The sequence below is a fragment of the Chenopodium album genome, chromosome 12 (assembly GCF_948465745.1).
Source record: "Chenopodium album chromosome 12, dcCheAlbu1.1, whole genome shotgun sequence".
In the NCBI taxonomy this organism is placed as follows: Eukaryota; Viridiplantae; Streptophyta; class Magnoliopsida; order Caryophyllales; family Amaranthaceae; genus Chenopodium; species Chenopodium album.
Genome location: NC_137845.1, coordinates 45,383,205 through 45,391,988, shown reverse-complemented (window position 1 = coordinate 45,391,988; position 8,784 = coordinate 45,383,205). Strand labels below are relative to the sequence as shown.

Below are 8,784 nucleotides of genomic sequence, written 5' to 3'. Positions count from 1 at the left end.
AGCTCTGAGCTTAGCATATCAAACAACCCACACCCGGGGCAAACTTTGTACCATACCACTACCAGATAAACCTATGGCACATTCACACATAGTATACACCTGAAATCTAAAAACCAATCGCATCATGACAAGTTAAAGACTAGAAAGTTCAAAAAATCATTCTGTATCCACAAAAGAACATGTATAACGCAAACCGATCTCCAAAAGTAAAAAAAATAAAATAAAATAAAATAAAAATGAAAGAAAAAGTCCCTATTCAATGGTAGAGATTGTCACATCATTCTAATCCACGCACAAGAAATATACAAGCCCATTGTAGCAGCAGCAAAAGAGACGACAGTTCAGAAATTAAATAAAAAACATTGATCTTATACATCGCGGATTTCTTGCAATTTTTGCAGCTTCCTCATCTTTGAGCTTCTTAATATACTTCTCAACAATGTTGTCTTTTGACTGAAAGTCTGAAACACAATAAAAATAAGAATAATAATTAATTAATTAATTAATTAATCACCAAGTAATAGGAATTTCAAATCTGAATATTAATGATCCATCAACTTGATAAAAAGAAAAAAATAGCATACCGTTTTCACCAGTTCATGAAACTTTATACTCTACAGGTACCTTTCATGACATCCAACAACAATCCAACAAGAATCAAAGTCAATTGCTGCAAAAAAACTTGTTACAATCTTTCAAGGAAATATATCAAATTTATTATATCAAATTGCTGCAAAAAAACTTGTTATAATCTTTCAATTGACATACTATACATTTTACAAGAGTATAATGTATTCCTATGTTGTCCTAAACGGCTTTAATTTGTTACATTCAAACTTCCCTTTTCATAAACTTCCCTTTTCATATTATTAAGAGGCTGCAACCACCCAAACTGAACAAGGACCTCTACCTTAATTACAAAACAATTTATGAAAACTTAATAGCATCTGCCCACACATACCAGTTTGATTTTGCACTACCGCACTAAATCAAAATCTATTTGCAACTATAACTAAATTAAATACAAAAAACAGACAATATTAATGGGCAATTTCGCCACATTTTAAACCAAACTACTGTCACCTACTGCATTTACTCTATGCTTGTGAATTCAGTGTTCAGCGTACTATCCCAACCTTTACCTATTCACCTTTGCTGTCCAATCATGCTTTCCATTGTTTAAAAAATACACATTTATTTGTGGAGCCAAAACCTCATTTGATAAACTCAATGAATTATTTGACAGGAAACTTGGCCAGAATTTGAAGAGATAGCTACCACCAAACCAGAGTACTTTCAAATTGCTCCAACGACATCCCTGACTAGACTTCGGGTTCTAAAGTGGTCTATCAAAGCCATTTCCTTTGCCTAGACTCTACTACAGCAACATCAATAAGTTGTGTGGTGTGCCTTCTTACAAGACCACTGCGATAAAGACCACATTTAATAAAACATTTGATACCAATGAAATTAATAGCCAAGATTAAATTAAGGCTAGGACTATGGGCCATTGGTTGTAATCGTAGCTTTTGAACAAACACATCAACTTTGAACTCTTTGTCTGTACAACCACCAATTGGCCATTTATGCACCCAATTAGACTAAATCAAACCTTTTGTTTGCAACGGTATCATATTTATGGTTTAACAATTCAAAGCTATAAATGTTTTATAGGTAACATGGCTCTCTCTAAAGGATTAGGAACTGATGGTTTTGATTCAACCATTGATGACTATTTCTCTACTTCGTATTGTACCGCCACAAGTAATACTAATATATTTACTAGGAAAACAGACGGACATCAATTCTAACATTTGTTCCTTTTCTACCATCACATTAACATTGAAAAACTAAGAACTATATCTTTCTACTTCGCCTTCGTATGGAGCCACAACAGACTTCAACTGAAACATACATTTCAAAACAATGAAAACAATAAGAAGAAGAAGAACATGTGAAATTCCATTTTTATGATTTCAAAACATGAAATTAGTAATTGAAAGTTTAAAACTAACTCCAATAGATAATTCAATCCGGATTTTTAAATGAATGAATAGCAAAACACATTATTAATTAAGTGGCAAGAAAATTATATTTCAATACCACTAGACTGATAAACTCAATCATATCATATGATACCATTACAAACATATAAAATAAGATTTAACAAAATTAAAAAAACAAAAAACAAAACTAACCTCAGTAGTCGTCTTCCTTCTCTTCTGATTCCTGGTGTTCTTGTTTGATGCCTCACCAACATCCCGATTCACCTAAACACTAAATCACAAAAAATCTGATTTCAGAAACAAAATTGTTCATACATGGAGTGGCAAAATTTGATAAAGCATTAAATACCTAGTCGTCCAAAGAAACAAGAAATCAATAACACCATTTTGATACCTCCGGCTCCTTAAAGCTAAAGGAGTAATGTACTGGCATCGCCTTCAGGTAGTCAGGCTAGTCACTTACCCACCCAGTTAAGAGAGTAATGTACTGACATCACTTTAAGTAATAGACTTCACAAATTTTACTAATTGCTTAAGTCACTTGACTGAACTGATCTAGTGGATTGTAACCCGAACTATGACTGAAAAACCTCCTTTGATGTTTACTAGTTCGTAGTCTCCTACCATCATTATGCGCGGCTAGTGATAAACTGATAAATCACCAATGGTGTAAGCAAACGCACAAAAGTTCTCGCAATTTCTAGTTTTACAATCACCCATTATTCCATTAAATTTAATTTGCTAATTTAACATTATATAATGAATAATCATACATTTAGAAACAACTAGCGTCAAAATTTATATGCCAAACTTCGATCATATAATTCAATCAAGCATTCAAACTAACAATTTAACAGATTAATGATTACAATTAAACAACTAGAAAAATTAAATTTACATCAAAATCAAAATCATATCATAATTATACCTCTAAGAAACCCTCAGTATCAATGGAAACTTACTTAGTATGAGTTGTATTCTTCTGAGATGATATCTATGGTGAGAGTTGATTCCTTTAGGGTTAAATTTGGTAGAGAAAGATGAAGAAACAATCAGAATCAATCGGAAATGCAAAAGAAACAAAACTTTAACAGGGGTTAGGAATGACCGAGTGTTACGATTACAAACCTTATTCGGCTTTCTCAATAGATTGGCCACAAAATCAATTTTTTATACAACAATTACATCTTTCAAACATACATTTTAACAAACTAAAAATCAACAAATTTTCCAGAACAAAAATTTGATTTATAGGTAGAATCTGAATTGCAATTTGAAAAATTACTATAACAATTTTTAATTAAAAAAAAAAAAAAAAAAAAAAAAAAAAAAAAAAAAAAACTAACCTTTGAATAAGAACCTCGTCGCAATTGATTTACAAAACTAATCAATCGTCAAGGACTCTGCAAGGAAGTACAAAACTCGTCTCTGTTTTTGACTATCGGCTCGCTATCGCCTCTTTTTTTCCCCAATTCCTCTTCGTTGTTGTACAAACTACAAAGTCCCCTTTCCTTTCGTTTTCTATAATTTGTACTCATAATTTAATGTTTTTTTTTACTGCAACTATAAATTGTAATTTCAATTTCCAGAAAAAAAAAAATCATAATTTCACTACATACATGAAAGATGCTCACACTTGAAATTAGGCAAAAGACAATTAACATATCTTCACATCTACCAAGTAATACGAAGATATGAACAACATTATCCAAACGAAATTAACCATACTAATCGCTACGAATTCTCTAACAAAATGGGAAGAAAGTGAATAGCATTACCCGTAATGGGCACCGACAGAACGCAACAGTGGCTTGGAGGTTTTCTTACAGGTTCATCTTCGACTCTACCATCCTGGGAATGATTCAGATCTGAATAATGGAGTGGTACCTGATGTTCTGAGGTTTTCGATTTAACTCGGATTTACATTTGGGCGTTTTGGGATAGACGACGTTACTAACTTCAACATTTTAGCCGTTACATTGTTCCGTCACGTATCCGTACTCATCTTTATTATATATTATTTTTGCTGACAATGCGGGGCCCATAAAAATGGCTGATTTACACAATTTGGTCGATCAGCCTGATCGACCTGGGCGCCCTCGTTTAATAATCTAATGTTATACTTCGTATATAATGAACAGTATGGTACCCGTGCAATGCGCGGTTTACAAATCAAATTATTACGGATAATTATTAATCCTATAGGAAAAAAATAAAAAAAATCAAAGATAATTCAATTAGTAATAAAGGGCTTATTTACTAATGGTTGATACAGAAGTAAAGGAATGTAATTTGAATAGTATTGTAAGTTAATAGTATTTTTTACAATTTCAATTTATTAATTGAAAAATAAATGAATATTGCTCCACATAATTATATCAGAGAAGTAGATTCCTTCATTTCTATCCCCCGTAGAAAAAAAAAAGTTAAAATTTTCTTATCATACCTTCTACTTCAGTAGCTACAATCTTATACGAAGTATATAATTTACCCACGTATTCACCAAAATCTTTAATTATTACTCCCTCCGTCCCCTTTTGATAGTCACTTTTGGTAAAAAATCACGGGAATTAATAAATATAAATAAGAAGTAACAAAAGTACAATGAAAAAGTAAATTTACATTGGGTATGCAAAAAAGTAGAGAGAGAAAGTAATTAAAGTACATGGAATAGTTAAATTTGCACAAATATTTTTGCAAATAGGAGAGAATTTTGGTAAAAAAATAATATTAATTGTACTTGAAAAAAGCAAGTGTGACTAACATTTTGGGTCACCAAAAATGGCATAAGTGACTATCAAAAGGGGACGTAGGGAGTATTATTCTTATATATTTAACATAAATTTTGCTTGAAAATTTTTTTTTTAACTTTTAGATGTATATTTTTTTTAATCTAAGTAGTTAATTTAATTTTACTTTAGGTTTGTATGTTAAACATTTGGAAACTCTATATTTATTTAAAATTACATTATATAGTAGTCTAAAATTACATAGCTAGATTGGAAAATATTAATTACATAAATGGAAAGTATATAAATCAAAATAATCACAATTATATGATATGATTTGGTGAATATTTTGTGTATAACTTAGAATAGGTAATTAATGGCATTGGCTAAAAAAAAAAGGGAAAAAAAATAAGAAAAAAGGGGAAGGGGATTTTGGAGGGAAAAAACGGCATCAGAAAATGACACGTGTCATTCATGGTGTCTGTTTTAGTATTATGTTATTGATTTAGTAACCCTTAGATATCAAAGTACAACACTGACAAAGTAACAACTATAACACTAACTGGGTAACCCCTATAACACTAACCGAGTAACCCTATGATAGTTGGCTACACACATATAAAATTAGTACCAAAATCTATATTAAAAATGAAAATTAGTAACTCTATGATGGTTGACTACATGCAAGTGGTACATATACACTTACATGCCTCATGTTATTAAAAAATAAAAAAAATAAAAAAATAAAAAAAAACCTACATAGGATGTGTGGCCTATCCTCTAGTCTAATTCCTATCTTTTGAAGAAATCTAGTGATTCCTGGCCACTTTGGATTGTATGTAAATGTGATAAATAGATTTGGAAATCCATACCACCTGCATGTATATAGTCATGACATCATAAAAATTTTGTATCATGTATCTAGCACTATCAGTAAATGATGAAGATAAGACAATCCGTAATCCTGTAAATTAGGGATCAATGTCTCCTCTTAAAAATATCAGCAAAATTCTTATACAATTCTAACCTCAGTTGTTTTTGATGTGTTCGAATGTAGTTAAATCTATTAGCCTCAATCATAGTGTAGATATTAGCCAAAAACTGCTCAAATAACTTTCTTGACATCAATAATATTACAGCTAAAAAATTCTCTCATACTCAATCTCTGTCTTTTGTTGGAAGAACTACTTCCATTATTATCCCTTAACAGAATTTCTACCCTATAACTATCATTGCCCTCAAAAGTATAATTAGTTAATATCCTTTGACCTAGTTTGCTTTACTAAATTGTAATACAAAGTTGACTAATATATGTAGGATAGAAGTTTTTATTGGCTATAAAGATTATATAATAATAAATATTTTCTTAATTCATTAAAATTTTCTAGATTCTTCATAAAACGGTAAGTTTTTTTTTATTATTATTATTCATAATTTTAAATGGACCATTGTTATAGAAAAATAGAGGAACCAATAATGTTTTATGCACTAAACTATACAAATTAAAGATGTTTATATACATATGTTTTTTTATATAGAGAGTGATAAAATAAAGGAACCGATAATCTTTTATGAACTAAACTAATACAAATCAAAATATATGTTTTTTTGTTAAAGATATAATATTTATTTGACAAAGATTTTACACATGTTTATTTACAGTTGAGAAAGATTATATAATACTCCATAAAATAAGTATTTTAATAATATTTTCTTATGTAAAATTATGCAATAATATATATATGAAAAAGATTTTTGAAAAAAAATACATTGTAACAATTTTTAACCAAAAATAAAAATTATAATAAACTAAAATTAGGACATGTGTTATCTTTGGAAAAAATTATCTAGCACTCCATAAAATTTAGTATTATAATATAATATTTTTTTGTAAAAATATGCAATAATATATATGAATAGGATTTTTGATAAATATACACGTAACAAATTTTAACCAAAAATAAACTAAACTAAAACAAGGACACGTGTCAGCCATGGAGCTAGTGTACCCTGTTTTAGTATATAGATAGATGGGAGAGAGTTAAGCGGGAGAAAACTTAGTGATTCCTGCCTTATAACAGGGGAGCGGTAAAAAAAACATGTTGAATTGGATGAAAATATTATGGCCCATTTTTATGAAAAATATTATATCGTCACGAGCAAGCTATTTCGTGTAGTTTTGACAACCATTTGTATGACAAAAACAATGGAAGTTCCGGATATTTCCATAATTGAAGCTAGAGATTGTAAGGTCATGTTCTTTTGAGCTTCTAGGCAGAGCAGAGCAGATTTCAGTAGAGCAAAGTAGAGTAGATTGAAGCAGAACAAATTTTATTATTATTATTATTATTATTATTATTATTATTATTATATCTCATACAAAGTTATACAACCTATAGAAAATTAGTAATACTACTAAAATAATAAATAATAATAATAATAATAATAATAATAATAAAATCTTATGTTATTATTATTATTACTACTACTACTACTATTAACACTATTATTATTGCATTATTATAATCATTTAAAATTATTATTAAATATTAATAATTATTATTATTATTAATTATTATTATTATTATTGTTATTATTTATTATTTTAACTATTATTATTAAAAATTAATAATTTATTATTATCTTTAAATATTAGTTATTATCTTTAAATATTAATTTTTATTATAAAAAATCAATTAATTTTATTATTATTATTAATTATTATTATTAATATTATTAATATCATTATTATTATTACTATTATTATTATTAGATATTAATTATTATTATTATAATTATTAAATATTAATTATTTATTATAAATATTAAATATTTACTATTATTATAATTCAATATTTATTATTATTATTATAATTTTTTAATATTAAATATTTATTATTATTATTATTAATTATTAATTATTATTATTAAATATTAATTACTATTATAATAATTCAATATTAATTATTATTATTATTAAGTATTAATTATTATAATAATTCAATATTAAGTATAATTTTTAAGCAAAACAGAGCAGATTGAAGTAGAGCAGAGCAAATTTCAGAATAGCAAAACAGAGCAAAGCAGCTCTAAAGAACAAGGCCTAAGTTAGATAGTTAATCTTCTTGTTTGAAGCGTATTTTGGATATCATTGAAAGTAATGTTTAAAAAAGAAATTAAATAGCTTGAATTCCTATCATTGAACGGAATTGACTTATTGAATTTGATAAATTTGATGAACTAGGTTTTTACAATGAATTACTTCATACATAATTGATTTTAAGTAATACGGGTTGAAAAAGATAAAGCTTTCAGTTTTGCAATATAATGAATTTGTAATTGTTGTTAGATAAATGGATTTGATATACGTCGATGCATTTGTGTGGGGAAGAAAAGGACTTGTAGTATGTTGATTATCAATGGTGGTTGTAAATAGATTAAAAGATTAAGAATTGTTATTTGAGATGAAATAATACAAGAGGGGGGTAAATCGTAGTTGGGAACTTATAGCAAAATTTAAGCGGAATTTTAATCGAAAGCTAAAAATAACACAGAGAAAGCAAGAGAGAATTTTACGTGGAAACTTCTTGGGCCCAATCAAGAAGAAAAACCACAACCACTACGGATTTTACTAAACTCTTTCACTATAGGGCAATGACTCTGTTACAACCTAGTGTGGACCTTTACTTGAGTTTCTTAACAAACTCAAGTTCCCATAGTTGTTCCCTCAAACAAACTTCTCATGTTCCCACAATTGTTCCCTCAAACAACTGTTCTCAAGTTCCCCAATTGTTCCCTCAAACAATTATTCTCACAAACTTCGACTCTGAAGCTCTCTCGTACATACAAAGAACTTACTCAAGTTCTAACCCTAAGAGTTCACTCAAACCCTTTCGAATTCCTCATTACAAGAGTTCACTCAAACCCTTGAACAATTCTCAAATTAAATACATATAAAAGATATACGGCATAAAACTAATATGTTGGACACTTTGAGACATGTAAGAAACTTGAAACCTCAAGAAACTAACTCAAAACGTGGAGAGAAA

The 8,784-nt window shown here is 28.5% G+C and overlaps 1 long non-coding RNA gene across 4 annotated transcripts; it reads right to left on the bottom strand.

Moving 5' to 3' along the window:
- Positions 1 to 207: 207 nt before the first annotated feature.
- On the bottom strand, positions 208 to 3,971 carry LOC145572454 (uncharacterized). Of its 4 annotated transcripts, XR_014096853.1 has the most exons (6): positions 3,785 to 3,971; positions 3,353 to 3,527; positions 2,969 to 3,019; positions 2,199 to 2,277; positions 585 to 670; positions 208 to 461 (listed from the first exon to the last, which is right to left on the bottom strand). It is a non-coding gene; the product is annotated as an uncharacterized LOC145572454 (long non-coding RNA). The 4 variants fall into 4 exon arrangements; XR_014096854.1 differs by lacking the exon at positions 2,969 to 3,019 and having other exon boundaries at positions 3,353 to 3,569; XR_014096855.1 differs by lacking the exon at positions 2,969 to 3,019 and having other exon boundaries at positions 3,353 to 3,563.
- Between the last annotated feature and the right edge of the window lie 4,813 nt (positions 3,972 to 8,784).